Source organism: Antechinus flavipes, chromosome 2, assembly GCF_016432865.1.
Source record: "Antechinus flavipes isolate AdamAnt ecotype Samford, QLD, Australia chromosome 2, AdamAnt_v2, whole genome shotgun sequence".
NCBI lineage: Eukaryota > Metazoa > Chordata > Mammalia > Dasyuromorphia > Dasyuridae > Antechinus > Antechinus flavipes.
Window position 1 is genome coordinate 548,310,127 of NC_067399.1, and position 20,247 is coordinate 548,330,373.

At 34.6% G+C, this 20,247-nt stretch overlaps 1 protein-coding gene across 2 annotated transcripts in view; it reads left to right on the forward strand.

The window, feature by feature from the left end:
• Positions 1–20,247, forward strand: part of OTUD7A (OTU deubiquitinase 7A) — a 387,007-nt gene that overhangs the window by 85,488 nt on the left and 281,272 nt on the right. For both annotated transcript variants that reach the window (XM_051980945.1, XM_051980946.1), the window contains exon 2: positions 15,957–16,072. The gene's annotated coding sequence lies outside the window, so the exon portion shown is untranslated. The remainder of the gene's footprint in view (positions 1–15,956; positions 16,073–20,247) is intronic.

Here is a 20,247-nt window from a genome sequence, read left to right on the forward strand (position 1 = left end):
TGTAATTCTTTTAAGCATTTTTTCATATTTGTTATGTTGTGCAAGAAAAATCAAATCAAAAGTGAAAAAAAATCACGATAAAGAAAAAAACAAGCAAACAAATAACAACAAAAAGGTGAAAATACTATTCTTTGATCCACATTCAGTATCCACAGTTCTCTCTCAGATTGCAAATGGCATTTTTGTGATCCCAAACCTATTGGAATTGCCTTGAATCACCATATCATTGAGAAGAGCCAAGTCCATCTTAGTTGATCATCACATAATCTTGTTGTTACTGTCTACAGTATTCTCTTGGTTCTGCTCACTTCATTCAATTTCAGTTCATGTTAAGTCTTTCCAGACTTTTCTGGAATCAGTCTGCTCATCATTTCTTATAGAAGAATAATATTCCATTACTTTCATATATCATAGCTAATTCAGTCATTCCCCCACAGATGGGCATCCACTCAATTTCCACTTCCTTGTCACTTCAAAAAAGGACTGCTATGAACATTTTTGCGTATGTGGGTCTTTCCCCCTTTTTATATTTTTTGGGAATATAGCTTGGTTTGTTTCCTTTTTTGCTTGAACTTTATAGTCTCCTCTTCAAATCCTCTTGAAGGCTAGGGACAAAATTATACTTTTTGTATTGAAAGCTTTAGGTTAGATTTAGGAGCCATTCTTTTTTTTTTTTCAAATGGGCAGGTAAATTTTTAGTCAAGGGGGTCCTGTCCTATTAGCAATAGAAAGATGCTCTCTTAGTCTAGTCCCATTATTTATATTGCCCAATTAAAAAATGTTCTTTTTTGATGGTACCTAAGTAGAAAAAGTCAAGAAGATGTCATTATTTCCTCATTCCAAGTATAAGATAACCAAATATCTATCAGTAATTAAATATAATATTTACAAGGATAGGGAAGTGGACATGTTCTTAATATTTTCTCTTCTGGCTTTCTTTCTACCTCTTACATAGTCTTCTCTTTCTCTAAGTGTGAGTGTTCCTTAAGAATGAGTCTTTGGGCCTTTCTCTTCTTTTAATTTCTCCCTTGGCTGTCTCATTTACTTCAATGTTTTTCAATTATCATCCTTATGGAAATAATTCCAGACATGTATAGCTTGGCTTATTCTTTCCTATGATTTCCAGTCTCACATTTCCATTTGCTGTTCCTTTCCATGTGGAATTCCTACTAACATCTCAAACTCAATTTATCCAGAGATGAAAACTCATCATCTTTTCCCTCTGTTTTTTTTTTCTGCTCTTCTAGTCATATCCTCCACCCTGTAATATTCTGAGTCAGCAGGCTCAAAAATTCCAGTCATCTTTGATTATTTTACTCCTTCATCCCTCGTATACAATCATTTGCCAAGCCCTATTCTGTAGATTGTACCATATGACCCTCATTAATATTTGTCTGAGACATTGCAATTGCTTCCTAACTAGTTTCTCTGCTTCTAACTCCTTCCCTGACATTCCATCCTACAAAATACTGTCAATTTAATCTTCTTAGTACATAAATGTGACTATGACATTACTTGAGAACTTATAGTGGCTTTCTGTTAATTCTGTTAATTATAAAAATGTAAACTCTAGTGTTTAAGACTTCCCACAATCTCATTTTATTTTGCTTTCCCATCATTTCACATTAGTTCCCTTCATGTAATCTACATTTCGCCTAAACTAAGATACTGGTTTACATTTTTCTTTACTACAAAGTAAATTTTAATTCTTGGGGCCCAAGGGGAAGGGGAAGGATAGAGCATGAAATCTAGAAAGAAAAACAAAACAAAATAAATCATAAATAAAGTTTGCTTTAATGGCCTAATAAAATACATATAAATCCTCTTTCAAAAAATCATTGCCTTTGAATACTACTGTACTATAAGACATGACAAGCAGGTTCATTTTAGAAAATTATGGAAAGACACATGAAATTAAGTAGAGTAAGATGAGAAGAATCAAGAGAACATTGTATGCAGTAACAACAGTATTATTCAAAGAATGACTAAGCTCTTCTAAGTAATATGATCATTCATATAAACTGCAAAGGATTTAAAAAAAATACTATCCATCTCCAGAAAAAGAATTGCTATATGGAAATATGTATTGTATAGTTTTATACATATGCATACACACACACACACAATGTTGGCTTTCTCTAATGTGGGGTTAGTGTGAATGGGAGAGAAAATTGAACCTCAAAATATAGCTACAAAAACTAAAAAACAAAGACAAAAAATCCATTACTTTTCAATTTCTAAGCATTTTAAAACATTCTCTTCTTATGAGTGTGAAAACTCAGAATTTTGTCTTGTACATCAAATAGAAAGTCCAGAAAAGGACCAATATAGTTAATTGTGAGGATAGAAAGAATCCTAGATGTGTAAGAAATGTTATGTGTAGATATCGGAATGTCCATGTTTTCCCATCTTTTGCCAACTATTGGATGTAGTAATAGTAACTTCTCAGATCAATTATAATGTGCGATATTTTATTTACAAGGCAAAGAGAAAGCTGAAATATAATATTAAGACCTAGATATTTAGTTATAGACAACTCTGGTTCCAGATTTTAGCCATATTCAATGAATCATCACTTTTATTCAAAAATTATTCCATTCTTTAACGAAGAAACCTTCATGTGGATAACTAATTAAAGTTGTAGAGCTTTCATCCCTGACCAAAAAGTGATACTGGTGAAAAGAATTCTTTCTACTCTAGAGCTTCAGGATAATAAACTGGTTTATCCAAGTGTGAAATACTTTTTAAGAAATCTGTACAATATATATAAGTTCTATATGAATGTCTTTCTTATAAAAGTGAATCACGATGCTTTTCAGAGAGAGATAAAGGAAAATTCTTTTTATATAACATAGTATATATGGAGTTTCTTTCAAAGTTTTTCAGAAAAGTATTGAGTTGCTTTTTATAGGTATAATTTTGCCCAGAGATATAATGACCTATCAATATGCATTCTAAACCCATGGTTCAGTGATAATGGAGAAAATATTTGTCTTTCAGAATTTGTTTCTTTCTATTTCAGTATTTCTATCAGTTGCATGACTGTTTCCCCTGTCTGTGGAGTTTTGAATCATGGCACAATCCTTGATTTTTTCCTTCCCTATCTCTCTGGTATCCAGTCATTTAGCAAATGCTATTGAACTTACCTTTGCAATATCTCATACATTCAACTCCTTTCTCTACCAATTACCTCTAATATAGCACAGGCTCTCATTAAAACTCATGGGGACAGTTGCACTAGTTCCCTAACAAGGCTTTTTATTTCTATTCCTTCAGTCCCCACTCCTTTCAAAGCAATTGTTTATTAGTGCTACCAGATTTATTTTCCTTATGCATAAATTTGGTCATAGTACCCCTCTTCTTAAAATCCTTCAATATCTTCTTATTGCTTCATGAAAACACTTTTATATCACTTTCTATGCCTAGTTTTCAAGCCCAATAAAGTCTAGTGCTATGCTATCTTTCTACCATATCCTTCTTCATAGTCTGTCTTTTAGCTAAACTAGATTACTTGATCCCCACTGCACCCGTGTCTTGCATTTCCCTCTTCCTTATACCATTTTCTGTGTTTGAAATGCTCTTCCACACTTTCCTTATCTCTTGAGTTCCTATTCCCATTTTCTAAGTCTAGCTCAGTTGCCAACCCCTTCAGGAAAACTACTGATTGCACAGCACTAATCTTTGTACTTCACTGATCACATGTATTATGTATAGGGTTATTTGGACATCCATCATGTGTTCCTATAGCAGCATAGGGCAAGTGATTGTGCCTTATCTGAGCTTGGTATCTCTTCCAATGTCTGACATAGTAGTCTATACATAATTGGTATTCATTTAATGTTTATTGCATTATTAATTAATGGGGAAAAGGCATTTTGGTTTTAAATCATAGAAATCCACCAGTAGTGTGTAAGCCATGTGTAATTTAGACTTTGGTCCTTCTAAACAGATATACTTGGGGTTGAGGGAGTCTCCTAGAAAACTTCTTTGATATGTCCTCATCTAGGAAATTTCTGTTAGTATCAGTATTTAACCAGTTTTGTTTTAAGAGATGAGAACATCATAGTAAGCATTTGAGCACAGAATATCAATTTGGCATCTAGGTGGAAGGATGCATTCGAGAATGGAGATGGATATGGGGGGGGGGGAGGCAAACATAGGACCATTTCTGCGGTCCAGGTGAGAAGTAATGAGAAATTGGACTAGACTGATTACAGTATGAGTGGAGAAAAGGAAATTGATGTGAGAGATATTGAGGAAATGAAATAAATATGATTTAACAATCGATTAAATAATAGGAACAAAAGAGAGAAGAATCAAGGAAAATAGTACCATAAAATCATGTAAGTGAGAATGTGAATGAATAAATGCAACACAACCCCACTACTGGATGCATGTCTTTAAGTTTGAGTTTTGTATTATGCTTCCCATAGTGGGATAGGGCCGTACTGAGCCAACTACAAAAATAGATAAGACAAAGAAGTAATAATGATATCTGCATTCTGTTCTTTTTCCTGTTCTCATTTTAATTTATCTCCTTTCCCCCTTTATAAATCCTTCAGAGGACACTTAAGATAATTTACAGTGGCTCATTGTACTTCTCCACAGGGAATCTCACCAGAATCATGAGAGCTATCCTTTTAGTGATAGCAACTGATTGGAATTGCTTATAGATTTTCAACCCAAATTAAATCCACTAAAATATTTTTTATATGCAGATGCTAGATAAAGTAGAAGATCTCTATCTCCTTACTTGCCACTGTTCCAAAAAATACATTTTATGGAGGGGAAATGTGCTATTACTTGTGAATTGTCAATTGTCATTCATTTGAAATGATTTACTTTATTTCATCAGTGAGATGATGGTAATGCAATCGGTTTACCTTATGAAAAACAAATGTTTCTCCTGCTGACTGTACAGAATATAAAGAAAATGTTTACATTTCATGGTTGCCCAGAGTGAAAGTAAAATTCTATGCAATATACTCTTCAGAATGAGCTAGCTCTACGAAGACTATTGCTTGACCCAGAGTTGAATTTTGGAATACTGAACCAGATTTTTATTCTGTGTAATTGTGCCATGGCTGAAATGGAATTCAATTACCATGGGGGAATATTTGGCCCACCAAAATAAATACCGTACTTTTGATGATAGAGCAAAAGACTTAAAATGCATACATAATAGAATTACCAAGTAAAGATGTAACATTCTTGAAAAGAATTGAACTGTTTTTTGGCAATGAAACACTCGAAGCTCAAATAACTTTATAAAAACCATGTCTATCATAAAATTGGTGTTCCTCTTCTCCTAATTTGTGATTTTGCTTGGTATAATATTGGTTTTTTTTTAGGATTCTTTTATATTACGATGCTATGAAGCAATATTTAATTTTAGAATGTGAGCAATACATGCCTATTTTGGACTATGGGACATGAGGAGGCATTGGTGAGAGAAGAAGTTAATCTGATTCTTAAAAAAAAAAAAGAAGAAGAAAACAAATTTTAGTTGAGAAGTAACAATAAGATCTTAGTAATATTTATATGCCTGTGTGCCTGGGAAGTAGTTGGCTGTGGTGAAAAGAACCATAGCGCTGGAAAAGTGGACCTGGGTTAAAATTCTGTCTCTGTACCTTGAGTGCTTCTGTGTCTTTGGTGAAATAATTTCTTTGTCTTGTTTCTTTATTTCTCTTATTCCTTTATCTGAGATAAATTGATGAGATTGGATTACATAATAAGACCATAGGTTTTGATTTGGAAGGGACTTCAAGTTTACTCCCAACCTCCACCCTGATTATATAGATGAGGAAACTGAGGCACAAAGAACTTAATTGATTGCCTGACCTTTTTAACTCTAGAAGTATCAGAATTTAAGAATATCTCAAAAGACCAAGCAGCATCGATTGGCACAGTGCATTATTAATCCATTAATCCTACTATTAGGATGGAAAATTTTATTTCAAAGTAAAATTATAATAAATTTCATCCTATTTCTTTTCTTTTCTTTTCTTTTCTTTGCTTAATGGATTAAAAAAGGCAGTTAGATGGCAGAGTGGATTGAAGGCAGGAAAACTCAAATTCCTGAGTTCCTATTGGCTTTAGACACTATTAGTTATATACCTCTGGGCAATCGTGTTTGCCTTAGTTGCCTCATCTGTAAAATAAACTGGAGAAGGAAATGGCAAATCACTGCTGTGTCTTTGCCAGTAACACCTCAAATAGTATTACAAAGTGTCAAACATAACCAAAAAAATAACTAAACAACAAAAACAACAAAATTATAATACCTTGTACAGATGTGAGAAATTATTTTTAAAATTTGTGTCAGTTGATGTACTTGATCTTATTGACCTTGAATACATAGGAAGAGTACCACTACTTTAGCAAATTAAGCATGAAAACATGCTATTGGCAATGATAATTTTTTTCTACAAGAAGTCTCTCTTTCTCTCTCTTTTTTTAAAATTCCCTATAGTGATCTTCTGAAACATAAGCTCCAGTATGTTTTACAAAATGTTTTGATTTATAGAAATTTTAGTCATTACTTCTAGAAAAAAATTTTCTTGAGAAGTTATTGACACTTTCATTTTTCTCCCTTATTTCTAAATCTTTGAAATAAAGATGACCTCAAAGAGGAATTGTGAAAACTTTCCAATTACCTTAGTAATTACCTTAGTTACCATATATTTCAGTTTCTAGTATACTGAAGAATGATAGAATGCTTTAGGAAAATAGTACATTTCTTTTCTAACTTAATAATTCTGTGGTCAGCTTAGCTATGATTTAATTAGTGATGGGAATTCTAGTTGTAGAAGAAAATCCTCTTCTGATTGCCTGTTTTACTAGCATATGTCTTGGTAATAGTGTTAGTTTTGATAATTGTCTGTGCTCTGATAGGAGGGATCAGTTTCCTTGCTATAAACTTAGAATAACTAAGATGTACTCTGAAAGCCCTTTGAGTTGATTTCAGCAGATGGTATCAAGCCAGAGCCCATCTTGATTTTCATCCATGTGGGTTTCCATTGAACTGAAAGGGAGTTGGATATATACTTTTGTGGAATAAAATTGGCCATGAGTGAGGAGTTAGTGGTGACAGATAATTAAGCTTCACAGAGGGGAATGTGAAAAAAAGGGAATAAACAAAAGTTCAATAAATAAAAACATTGCCAATGATTTTCCCCTAGATTGTTGTCTGAAAGGCAAAAAGTTTATCACTTAACATTATTAATTTTCTATCTTATTTTTGTTTGATAAAGTCACTGTTGTAATTAGATGAAAGTGAAATCATAAGAAGGATAATCTAAGTAAAAGTTCTAAAACCTTAACATGAAATTTCATCTTCTACCTTCTCAGAATAAGAATAAATTTTCTTAATATGAAGTGAATTACATATTTTGGGAAGGGGGGACACAAATCCCAGTTTGGGGTCTTCTTATGGAAATGAGTTATATGTGATTTTATTTTAAAGTGTTCTGGGAGATAGTGGCAAAATTAAATGTCTAGATCCATTACTTCAGCTTTGACAGTGACAATATAAATATAATTACTTTAAACTAATCAGTAATGTTCTGTCATGGGGAACTTAGTACTGAACCATGTTTAGCTGTAATCACAAACATGTTAGTAACACTAGGGTCTTCATACACACACATATATATACACACACACATGCACATATATACACACACACACATATATATATATATATATATATGCATATATCTCTACAGATATTTTGTGTATATGTGTGTGTGTGTATCTTTAGATATATATCTAAAGGTATATATATATACAAAGATTTCTTTTAGACTATAGGCAACTCCTTTGGGGAACAGGTTCTGGAAAGGTAATTAAAACAATACCAGTAATAGATCTTTGAGTCTGAGAAAAGAATTGAAGTTATATATATTCCTTCTCCCTCTTTTTCTCCTACCCTCTCCATAGGAAAAAGATAGAGCTTATATGGAGACTACTTTGATTGAAATGAAACAAGTCAAGGTTTGTAGTCTTCTCAACCACTTCTGCCATCTTAATGAAAACAAAGACAATCCACCTCCTGTATGCTAGAGGCAATATGAGAAATGATTCTTGGTGCCGCCAAAGAGAACTAGACAAAATTATGTAGTGTGAATTTGTCTTGAATTGGGAGCCTATGTGTTTTATGATAAAGACTTTGCTAATACATACATGTTATTTCTATTGGAACTCAAAGAATTGGAGGTTTTCTTCTTTAGAGTCACTAAATGATGAATAAGCCTATTTCTAATGATTATGCTATAGTGTTGAAGTTAGCTCTTGTATCTATTTCTGTACTTATGGTCCAAAGTACAGAGTAACTAAAATAGTCATATTTGTGACCTTCTGAGTGATAGCAAAGCGCAGGAGGGGAAGGAAGGAAGAGATATATTGAAACTGGTTGGTCTTTAAGACAGTAAACTATTGACATCCATAGTTGCCACAAAATAATCTGATTTCTCCAAGAAATGGTCAATCCACTTCTTAGAAAAGAATCAGGTGGATAGATATTTCATAAGGGACATCTGAAGAGAAAGAAAAAGTGTTTTTTGACTGTCTCTTTGCCCAGAGCATGGATTTCCTTATAAAACTACTCCTTTAAGTGATCTTTGAAGCTGATAAATTATTAGACCGAGAAGATTTGTTAAGGCTCTGTCTTTTCTCCCTAAAGCAGCTTTGTGTAGAGGTTAAATTATAATGAGCCTATCTGATTCAGAGAAAAGTCTTAACATTCTTATCTGAAGGTTTTGTGTTTGGTATAAACATCTGCACAGTAAATCTAAGCTGGCAGCCAGATGATCTCTGGAAATCTAAGTGCAGGTGTGAAGTGATTACTGAATTACTGGTTCTGTTGGGGTCTGTGCAAATTTTAGAAAGGTTTAAAAATTATTTTTTTAGCAAGGATTAAAAAATTAATTTTTAAAGCATTAAGAAAAACAAGTATCCTTGTTTATTTTTAAAACCAAGAAGGATGCTTGGGATTGTAAGGGTTTCCTTTTAATTTTTTGGCTATTATAATAGTCCTGTAGTGGCTGGCCTGACTTCCTACTCCAAATGTAGCCCTGGAATCAAAGTCCCTAGAGACAATTAACCCTTCTCTACCTGAAGATTTGGCCCAGGGATAAGCCCACCCCCTGGTATTTTGTCATTGGAATGGATCTGTGATTTCCTCAGTGTGAGCACTGTTTCCATCAAATGACAATGCCTCCTTATGCAATGTGAACTTTAAGCCTATCTTTTCAAAAATCCTCTGAAAATCCAATTCAGTGAATGCATGTGTGTGCACTTGTGTGTATGTGTGTCGGTATGTACCAAGTATGTGGTGTGAGTAAGTAGAGGTCTGGTGTTAAACTTTAGGGAGGCCCTGGTTCAAATCTCATCTCTCTCACTAGTGACAAATGAATTAACATCTGTGAGCTTCCTTTTCTCATCTGTAAAATGGAAATAATGCCTACACTACCTACCTCACAGGCAGCTGTGAACCTCAAATTTGATAAATACATGTGAACTTTCTGCAAACCTAAAATCTATATACATTTCAGTTATCATCATTACTATTTTTGCTACCAATATAATACTTGGGTTGTATACCTCTCACTCTCGCAGTATGATTGATTTAGCTCTTTTTACTTATCTATCTATCTTTCCTCCTCCCTCCCTCCCTCCTTCCTTCCTTCCTTCCTTCCTTCTTTTCTTCCTTCCTTCCTTCCTTCCTTCCTTCCTTCCTTCCTTCCTTCCTTCCTTCCTTCCTTCCTTCCTTCCTTCCTTCCTTCCTTCCTTCCTTTCTGTCTTTCTTTGTTCCTCTTTCTCTCTCATCTCGTTTTATTCTCTCTCTGTCTCTCTGTCTCTCTCTCTCTCTGTCTCTCTATCCCCTAAATGATGCCATGCCATTTTCTATACATGAATCAACTAGGTAACATACAGCAAAATATTTGCATCTAATTCAAAAGTAGTACCTTTCCACTGCCCTCTGGGTTACTTATAATTTTAATTTTCCTAGTGTCATGGTTCTTAGGCATATAGTGTCGTTGTTTTTGCAGCCACAAGCAGTTTGGGATAATGGAAAACACTGCATGATTTCTCAAGTATAATCTATCCTGATCTCCATGTCCTTTCTGTTTTGAGCCTAACTAGATCATAGGATTATATATTTAGAGTGGGAAGAGATTTTGGTGGTCACCAAATCTAACTTGCTCATTTTATAAAGGAAGAATTCTCAGAGTAATTAAGTGACTAGCCCAAAATCACATCAGTAGTAACTGACAAAACTAGGATTTGAATAGTATTTTGTTTTTTCCAATTACATGTAGTTTCAATTTTTAACATTCATTTAAAAAAAAAAACATTGAGTTCTAAATTCATCTCTCTCTCTCTCTTTTTCACCTTTTCTCCCTAAAATGATACGCCATTTGATATAGGTTACATACGTATAATCAAACAATTTGATTTAACTAACATTTAGAAGGGCCCAGGCAATGTTCTAGGAACACGAAGACAAAAAAACATACAATTCCTGTGCACAGAGAACTTACATCCCTACTGGAGGGATATAACAGGGATACAGAAAAGTAAATACAAAGCAAATTGAGGAGGGGGATGGAATATAAAACAAATGGAGAGTTTAGGGAAGGCTTCACAAACAAAATATAAATTGTCTTGAGTCCTAAAGGAAGTTAATAGCACATTCTGAAAGGTAGAGTTGAGAAAGGAGTGCATTCCATACACAGAGCTTTATGCATATGCATAGCTGGGAGACTGGCACGCCAGATTCTTTTGTTTGGACTCTTTGAGGGCATCTTCAATGATGCTGGCAAACATTTTAAGTGAACGTGTTACCATAGATCACTGAGTCTCCAACTCTTACTCATGGGCAATATAAGGACCTATAAATTCATGTTCTGAAAAGAAATAGCATTATTAGCTGTGATGTACCTATTGCACTGACCTGGATGTCTGTCATTTGATTCCCAATTTTTAAAACAAATTTCATTTCTTACCTGGTAAGTCAATTGTTTTAGGACTAGAATTATTCCTTAGCCTTTCAGGGACATGATGATGCATGTGAATTTTAGTCAACATGTTGGAACTTCTGAGGTATCAACCCCTTATCAATCCTGAAGCTTTATCTACTGCTAGTCTCTCCTTAGGACTACCTACCTAGATGTATAATCTCATTGTTCAATGTCTGGGTCCTGGTCATTCCCGGTTTGTGCTGTCCCATAACTTGATTCTGAAAATTTTTATTACTGCTCTTTCCCTTCTGCTACAATTATATGTCAGAAAACATCTAGAATTGTGAAACTGAAAACTGGGCAAGAGATGCCTACATTCATTTTGTTATTGTACAGTTGTGTATAACTCTTTGTGACCCCATTGGGGTTTTCTTGGCAAAAATACTGGCATGATTTGTCATTTCCTTCTCTACCTCATTTTACAGATCAGAAAACTGAGACAAACAGGGTTAAGTGATTTGCCCAGAATCACATAGTATTTGAAGCTGGATTTGAACTTGGGTTTTCTGATTCCAGCCTTGGCACTCAATCCATTGTGCCACCTGGGTCCCCGCTTATGTTCATAATCACATTTTATAGAGGAAACAAAGGAGCAGAAAATATCAATTCATTTCAATTCAAAATGTATTTGTTGAGCCCTTTGTGCAAGGCTTTGAAATAATTTGCTCAAGTTTACACAGCCAAATGTATAAAACCAAGAAGAAATTCTTAGTCCTGAGTGCTTTTTCTTCAATCATATTTCCTTGAAGAGATCTTAACCAAAAAAACCCATCCAATTGTGGTTGTAACTTATAAAGGAGGAAGCAGATTTAGTATTCTTTTCTTGAAGCTTTCCTTTTATGGAACATTCAATTCTTCTTCAGGAGCCATCTTGAGTTGACCAGTGGGCCAATGCAAAATAGCAATAATCAGAGCGCATGGTTTGTAAGACCCTAACAAAAGTCAGTGTATAGGAGTAAAGAATACCAATCAATGTTTCCTTTTCCTCTTGGGAAAACTGTGACTTAAAACAGGGGGCAGATCCCAAGAGTTTCACTGCTCAATCCATTGATCTGACTTCTCAAAGAAGGCACAGCACTGGTAGATAGATGCGAGTTCTCGGTCCTAGGCTTTGCTAATTGTTACAGAATGAACAGTAGAGAAGAAGGCTCTGCACAATCCTACACACATGAGAAGCAATAGCACTGTGCACGGATTGCTGCTTATCACTGTGTTTGCATAAGGATATTGAAAGTTCTGGAAATTAAATAGTTTCTTTGAGCATTAAACAAGATTCAACAAGTCCTTGACTACTGTGATTATCCTATAGCCCTTCTAGGCAACAATGATAAATACTGGAGGCTCCGGGAAATTAATGTTGTTGCTGCCTATGCTTCTGCCTTAACAATTGTAGGAGTTTCCAGTTTATATCAAGAAGCAGTCCATAGCCCATGTCTGGATTCTTGACATAGCATGAGCCAGTTCCCTCGGGCACCATACTAACCCTAGTGGCAGAATTGGAGTAATGGGATTCTTGTGGGTTCTTCCCTGTCCCATTCCCTGGAAGTGACTGTACCATGAGATATTTGTCCTTGCCAAAATGGAAAGATGCACTCCCTTGGAGACCAGGACCAGGCAAAGACAAGAATAGAACCCTTGGTTTTAGGATGAGGATAGTTGGGTCAGAGAAATGAGATTAAAAACTTAATTTTTCTTTTTTGTAGTTAGTCACGTGATCTTGGGGAAATCCCTTTACCTCTTAGGATTTCAGTATGTTTCTTCAATCTGCAAAATATGGGAGCTGGCTTAGATGAAGGTTAAAGATACTTCCATCTCTAAATCTGTGATTCTATGATAGTCCTAGAAGGCCAATAACATGCCTTTGCATGCATATTGATATAAGGGCATTGATGCTGGAGGCATTATTTCCAAATAGGAAAGCAGGTCCATTTCTCAACAGCAATTAAAGAGAAAATTGGATTTAATTTGTAAAATTCTTGTTTCAGGTGACTCAATTGGAAATGTGCTTGAAGCAAAACCTCACTTAATCAGAACCACAAATTACTTTCAACTAGATTTATTTTTCCACACTCTATTTTGAGGAGAATCAGATGAAAATAAGTTCATATCATACTCATTAAAAAGACATGCTCCTAGGCTTGAGCTAAAGATCCACTATAGATTCAGCCTGTCTTCCTACACCTTATTCATTTGCAATCCTAAACAAAGGCAACTAATAAATTATTATTATTTATAATAAGTGAGATTATAAATACACACAAATATGTATATATATGTTTTTATTGTAAATCAGAATAATCTTGAATCCCTTGTAAGATCTAAAAATCATAAAAGAAAGCTCATTATGGTCACTGAATAACTAAATTAGGAAATTGAATTAATATATTTTTAGAAAACTTTTCTATAATAGTTGAAGTTATAAAGATTTTATACTCACTACTTAGTTATTGCTGGTATCAATTTTTGACATTTTGTACAATAGTTAATATAAATTTTATCACACAGAAAAGTTACATGTGAGGGGGATGGATTTCCAAAAGAAAAAATGGCAAGGAATGAATGGATCAGGAATTCAGTTAGCCAGAAACTATACTATTTGAGGTTTCCTTAGCAGAGATATTGAAGTGGTTTACCATTTCCTATTCCAACTCATTTTTATGGATAAGAAAACTGAGGCAAGCAGAGTTATGATTTACCTAGGATTTGAGATCACATTTGAATTCAGGTCTTCCTGGAGGTCTGGAGCTCTAAGCCCTGTGATGCCTTGTTGCCCCCATCCTACTTAGGTGGGGTTTGATGTGCTCTTTAAGGTAATGAATGCATAGATTATTAGAATGAAAGTCAGTGTGATTTTGCTAATGCTGCATCCTTTTGAAATATTTCTCACTCTTCTTAAGATGATTCAAATAATATAATGCAGTGAAAAGGTTAGTGGATTTGGAATCAGAAGACCTGGATTTAAATCCTGCTTCTGCTACTTACTAACTTATCATACCTTCATTTTCTACATTTTAAAATGAAGATGTTGAATTACATGACCTCTAAGATGTCCTTCAAGTTTAACTATATAGTCCTTTCACAAGGTATGAAGTAGAGGGCTTTTTGGTTTATTTGTGGAATATCCCAGTTTGTCTTAATTTGTTGTTTTATACCCGAAGCCAATGGGCCCTGGAGCCATTATTGCTCTCTGTGACCTAAATGGAGGTCATACCCAGCAGAACTTTCAAAGAGAACTGTGGAAAGTCTAAATAACTTGAAAATAGGTTTTCCACTATCTGCTTCATAAATCAGCGGTATTATATGGAATAAAGTCAAATATGGCCAAGCCACTGTGGAACTGCTGAGAACTGGGACTGCCCTTGCTGATAAGCAACATTTTTGAGCCTGTGAATGTAACAGAGGCAAGCTGAGCTATCTGAATGCTGTAGTGAGCAGTAATAGCAGTGAGGGGGCAGGGACTGAATCAACCGCTCATCACCACTCAGAATCTCTCTACTCACAGCCTTTCAGATAAACAGGAAATATGGTTTAATTTTCTGCCTGCAAATAATGAACAGATTTGGTGAGTAACTATCTCCCCCTGATCCAATCTGATATCCCCCTTTACTCCCCGCCCCCAAATGCCCTGTTTGACACTTGGATTCTGCATTTTTTTCCTACTCTAAAAGATCATTTCTCTGCATGGCTGGCATCGTCAGCTGTGAAGTCACCCTTTTTTGCCAGCCCAGTTGATTGATTTTCTCTATCCATGCTGTCCTGGCCTTAGCTCTTTCCCCATCTGCCGAAATCGGCTTGCTTGTAGTTTGCTGGCATTTCCCAGTGTGAAAGTGGACAGCAGACTTGTGCATAGTTTTCTGCAGATATCAGGGGCTAAAGAGCATCTCTGGTCTCCTACAGTTTATTTAGTATTTTTTAACAGAAACGTTGCATCTTTTTCACCCTTTACATATTAATTTGGTGAATGCTAGATTGAAAATGAGTTCTTAATGAGCTGGTAGTCAAAATCAAACAGTTGAATTGAGAAACTAATGAATCCTATGTTCCTTTTGATAAAAAGAAAGCAATGAACATGTTTGCCTTAAAGTTCAAGCACTGATTAATGGGCTATGCAAGATTTTGATCTCTTGAGCAAATATATTTTATATTATTAGTCTTCTTCTCTGTTTCCTACTCCCAATGTATGATTTCTAGTTGGAAAAAAGTCTCTTTTTTATGACCTCATAGATAAATTGTCATTTCAACCATAGTTATGTTCTTTTGGATGGAACTAGATGAGTAAAATTACCATCTTGTGAAAAATGATCATCCTGGTAGAAGCAGGGAACTTTTTAAAAATCAATCTGAAAATCAATGAGCCATTGTATTTTGGGGCATATCCTTTTAGTTGTGTGTGTGTGTGTGTGTGTGTGTGTGTGTGTGTGTGAGAGAGAGAGAGAGAGAGAGAGAGAGAGAGAGAGAGAAGAGAGAGAGAGAGAGAGAAAGAGAGAGAGAGAGAGCTTGCAAGCACTGTGTGTTTCTTGAACATTTATCTATTTAAACACTTTGAAATTCAGCATGAAACAAGATCATTAAATGTGATTGATTGCTATGGTCAAATTCCATTGGAACTTTACTTTCCCTAAATATTAATTTTATAAAGTATATATGTAATAGGGGGAGGTAGGGGTGGGGAAAGAGCAGAGAAATAAATTATTTTGCTTTGTTATCACGGTTGTTAACTTTCTAATCAAAACCACCCTGTCATTGAATACAACTAACTACAAGCCTTCATAATTAAAGTAGCCTGAGCAGGACAGTGAGGTTGCTGACAATCCCATATTCTTCTTTGTGTGGTCCATGTGTCCTCATGGTTAGTTTATTCTTATAAAGGAAGAAAATGTTTACCAGTTTTCTGCTGTTTCAATGATGCTTTCTCCCCAATCTAATTTATAGGGTTGACAGAGTCTCCTAGAGGGCTGCTATCAATTCTGCAGTTTCCATCAGAAGTTGTGCTTAGTGATGTCTGGACACCAAATGGAAACCACTGTTGCTGAAGTAAATAACTAGCAGTGAGTATTTTGGTCTTTGGTTCCTCTGCTTCCCTTCCCCAGGAGATTCAATGGTTTGCTTAGAAAGGAGTGCAGAGCTTAATATTCTATCTCAAAACTGAAAAAGAGGCAAAGCTAGTTTAAGCTATTAGCTTTAATTTGTACTAAAGGATATTGGCTTAAAAGTCATAAACTTTGATCAAGAGGGCAATTCTAATCCATTCCAAATTAGGTCTCTATTTTCCCCAGGCAGTCTTACTTATCTTTTGAATAAATTATTTGTAAAGCTAATATTGCCTTTTCATCACCTTAGTATATATCTTCTATGGACTTATCTGTTTATATAATATCTTATTAAATAGAATATCAACATAGAAAAGTAAATTGAGAATTTATTTGAATGTGGACCATATCTTAAAATGCCTTTTGGCTTTCTGCCTAATTGAAGAAAAGAACTGATTGACTAGGTATTGACTTTAGGTTTCTAAAGAATAGATGCACCTTAATTTAGGCAAGGCCCATGGTTATTTTTTTTTCCTTTGCATCAAAATAGCTTCCAAAACACATTCCAGAGAAACCCCATCCAGAGCACTCTCTTCCACTAAAGAAGGACATCCTCCTCCCCTGAAATGCCTACTATTTTGTAAGGGAGTAAATGTTTTCATTGCTTTTAACTTGTATGGCTTATCCTGCCCCCACTTTTCCTTCTTTCTCTATTTTTTTCAATGTGAGAAGTTACTTTTTTAAAAAAATGTTTAAGTAAAAAAAAATATTCCACTTGAATAGTTTGTAGCTCCCAGATTCATAATTTTCAATAGTTTCAAAGATTTGATAATCAATAAAGAATCTTAAAAGAGTTACACAGTCTTTGTGACATAGGGAGATCCTTCCTGAAGAAAATCATATTTTTATCTTCTTTATGGAGTAAGTCTTCATTTTCCACTCCAATTCAACACAATCTCTCCTTTCCTTTAGCAACTCTTCTTTGAACCACTCATTATACATGGAATACCTATGATCTGGTAGTGATATGTATGTTTTTTGAATATGTATACATCCAGTGGCCCTGATGAGATTATGAGGTCCTGAAAGGTGAGGGACCATTTTATGTTTTAATCCTTACAGCAATAACCTTGTTATCTTCAGATCAACACATTTACTGAGCACATCAATTATTTTAAAGTTGTCTAACTGTTATCCCATTTGGAATTTTCTTGGCAAAGATATTGGAGTGATTTGCCCTTTCCTTCTTCAACTCATTTTATAGATAAGGAAACTGAGACAACCATTTAGTTAGTAAATGTCTGAGGCCAGAAATCTGGTCTTTTTTTACTTAGGATTTTTTTTATTTAGGAATATTAAATTTAGGAAAATTTAGGAAATTTTACTTAGGAAGATAATGTCTTCCTGACTCTAAGCCTCTGCTCCATCCACTGTACTGTCCTATCAGCCTGCCCTTATCATTTAATCTATGGGATCAAATGAGATGACCTGAAAAACTCTTTGCAAACCTTAAAGTACTAAATAAATCCTCATTAATATTATTATTGTCCCTACTACTACTTTTAATATTACTACCCCTCTGCAAATCTTAGAGTCCTATAAAATCCTAGTTATTATTATTATTTTTGTTACTACTATTACTACTCCTTGAGTGAAAAGAATTGTGCACATTGTTGGAAAAGACTCAGAACCTAAATAAGAAACAATGTCTGCCTTCCTGGATATTTCAAAATGATAAGGAAATAAAACACACAGAAGTAACTTTGATATAAACTATTGTATGGTAAGCATATTTAAAAAGTTGCAAAAGAAAACACTGGAGAAATTGTGACTTAGGAGCATGGTGAGATGGGGGAGGGCCAAGAAAAGATTATAGAGAATAAGGTGGTAATAATAATATTTATTTAGATAGCACTTGGCAGCTAGATGGTATAGGAGTCAGAAGGCCCCGAGTACCAATCCAGTCTTAGACACTTACTTAGCTGTGCTACACTGGGCAAGTCTGTTAACCCTGTTTACCTCAATTTTCTCATCTGTAAAAATGAACTGGAGAAGGAAATGGCAGACCACTTCAGCACCTTTGCCAAGAAAATCCCAAATTAGGGGTCATGAAGAGTTGGACGTTGCCGAACAACAACAACAACAATATAGCACTTACTATATGCTAGACACTTTACAAATATTACTTCATCTGATTCTCATAGCAACCTTGTGAGATAAATGCTATGATTATTCTCATTTTTCATTGAGGAAATCAAGGGTAGTGGAGATGAAGTAACTTGCCTGAGAATAGGCCCTTAATAAGTGCCTAAGGCTGGGTTTGAAGTCAGGCCTTTCTGAGCATAAGCCAAGTACCTCTCTATCAACTCTATCAACTGCACCTCCTCCAAGTGATATTTAAGTTGGACTACAAGTGATAATTAAAGTTCAGCAGGCAAGGGAGTACAGGAAGGCATTTCAGACATGCAGAATATGTGCAAAACTTCCTGAGGGCAGGCATTATGTCTTATTTAAGAGCAGGTATTACAAGCAACTTGAACAATACTTTTCATTCAAATAGAACATTTTTCAAAGGAAGACTTTTTTGGGGGGAGGGTAGTATTTTTGCAAAAAGTATATTTGCAGGTAAATGGGAAGATACCAAGGGAGGAGGGATTAAATATACTTGAAAAAGTGTTCAAATACTAAAACAAGATTAGAAAGTAACAGAAAAGTGAAGGTACATTTTTTAAAAAAATCTTTGTGAAAAAATAGAGATTCATTTTTTTTACCCAATGGAAAGGAGATATAGTAAGGGAGAACAAAGGAATTTAGGGAGGTCATGACCTTCAGCTTCATAGTACTGGAGGAGACTCACATTTGTTATAAAGGGAGATGACTGGAGGAGAAAATGTTTGGAATAAATTTCTGTGGGAAAATGTGATAGGGAGTTGATATGAATAGAGTAATATTGTAAAGGATTATCAAGAACCTATCTAAGATTATGTACCTTCAAGGTGTAGTGGGTGAAATCAGACAGTATTTCATTTCTTTCTATAACTATAATAAATAACTTTGAAACAAGAGTGAAGAAAATGGGTGGTATAGGTCATTATCCGAAGGAAAGGAGTTTCTGGGTATGGATGGCAGTGTCAGGGGGTAAAAGACATTCTAGGTTAGCAGCTAGAGAAGCATTTTAAAATGTTGAATAATATGCTCAAGACACAAGTATGTGTCTTGTGCAAGTAAAGTAGTCAGGATAGGAATTGTAAGACAAGAGTATAAATAGGTTTTGATAAGGGTAAAAAGTAGATTTAATATTAAGTAGTAGGCTGAGTTAGGGTAAAAGTATAGGTTTCTGGGCTTAGAGAATGGAATTTCTATATCATGAAAAATATGTAATTCTAAGAAATGGTGAAATTTAAGGTGAAGTCATGATACTGTGTAATAGAAAGTGAATTGAAAGATTGTGTGGACAGATTGTTAAGTAGATATTAATGTGAAAATTAAAAAATATTGAAGATTATGGGAATTGTGGGATATAAACAATGAATCAGATACATAAGATAATTATAAAGAAAGTATAGAGAGTGATGTGGATGGAATTCATCTGATGACATCAGTAAGGATGGGAAAAGACTAATAATATAAATGTGTATCATAGATACTCAATATTTAATGAAATGCATGAATATTTTTGTGTGCTAGACTTGTTGAACTCATCCCATTGTTCTCAATTTTAACTGAAATGTTCAGTGAGAATCTAAAAATTATATGAGGGAAAGGTTCACCTGGAATGTTAGACTTTTCTAGTCAACCTCCCTCAAATTACAGATGAGAAAAACCTAAATGACTTGCTCACGTTCATAGAGTAACATAATCAATTCTGAACCCAGGTCTCCATATTCCTAATTCAATGTATAATAACAACTATTTGGGATATTGTTAATTTTACCCAAATAGTTGATTATTTAACTACATTAGTTTATTAAACAAAGAACTGCTGGACTTCTCAAACATATATTGGACATTATTAGATACGTGTACTATGTACTTGGCCCTGATTTATGCTTTAACAATAATACTACCATCGGGTGTGTGCTGGATTATTGAATATATTGCAAAAGTCATTAGTATTACAAGCAAAATGTGGTAGACTTAACTGTGAATGAGTCTTTTATGAGGCAAAATCAGAATTTCCCCTCTTTCCTTTG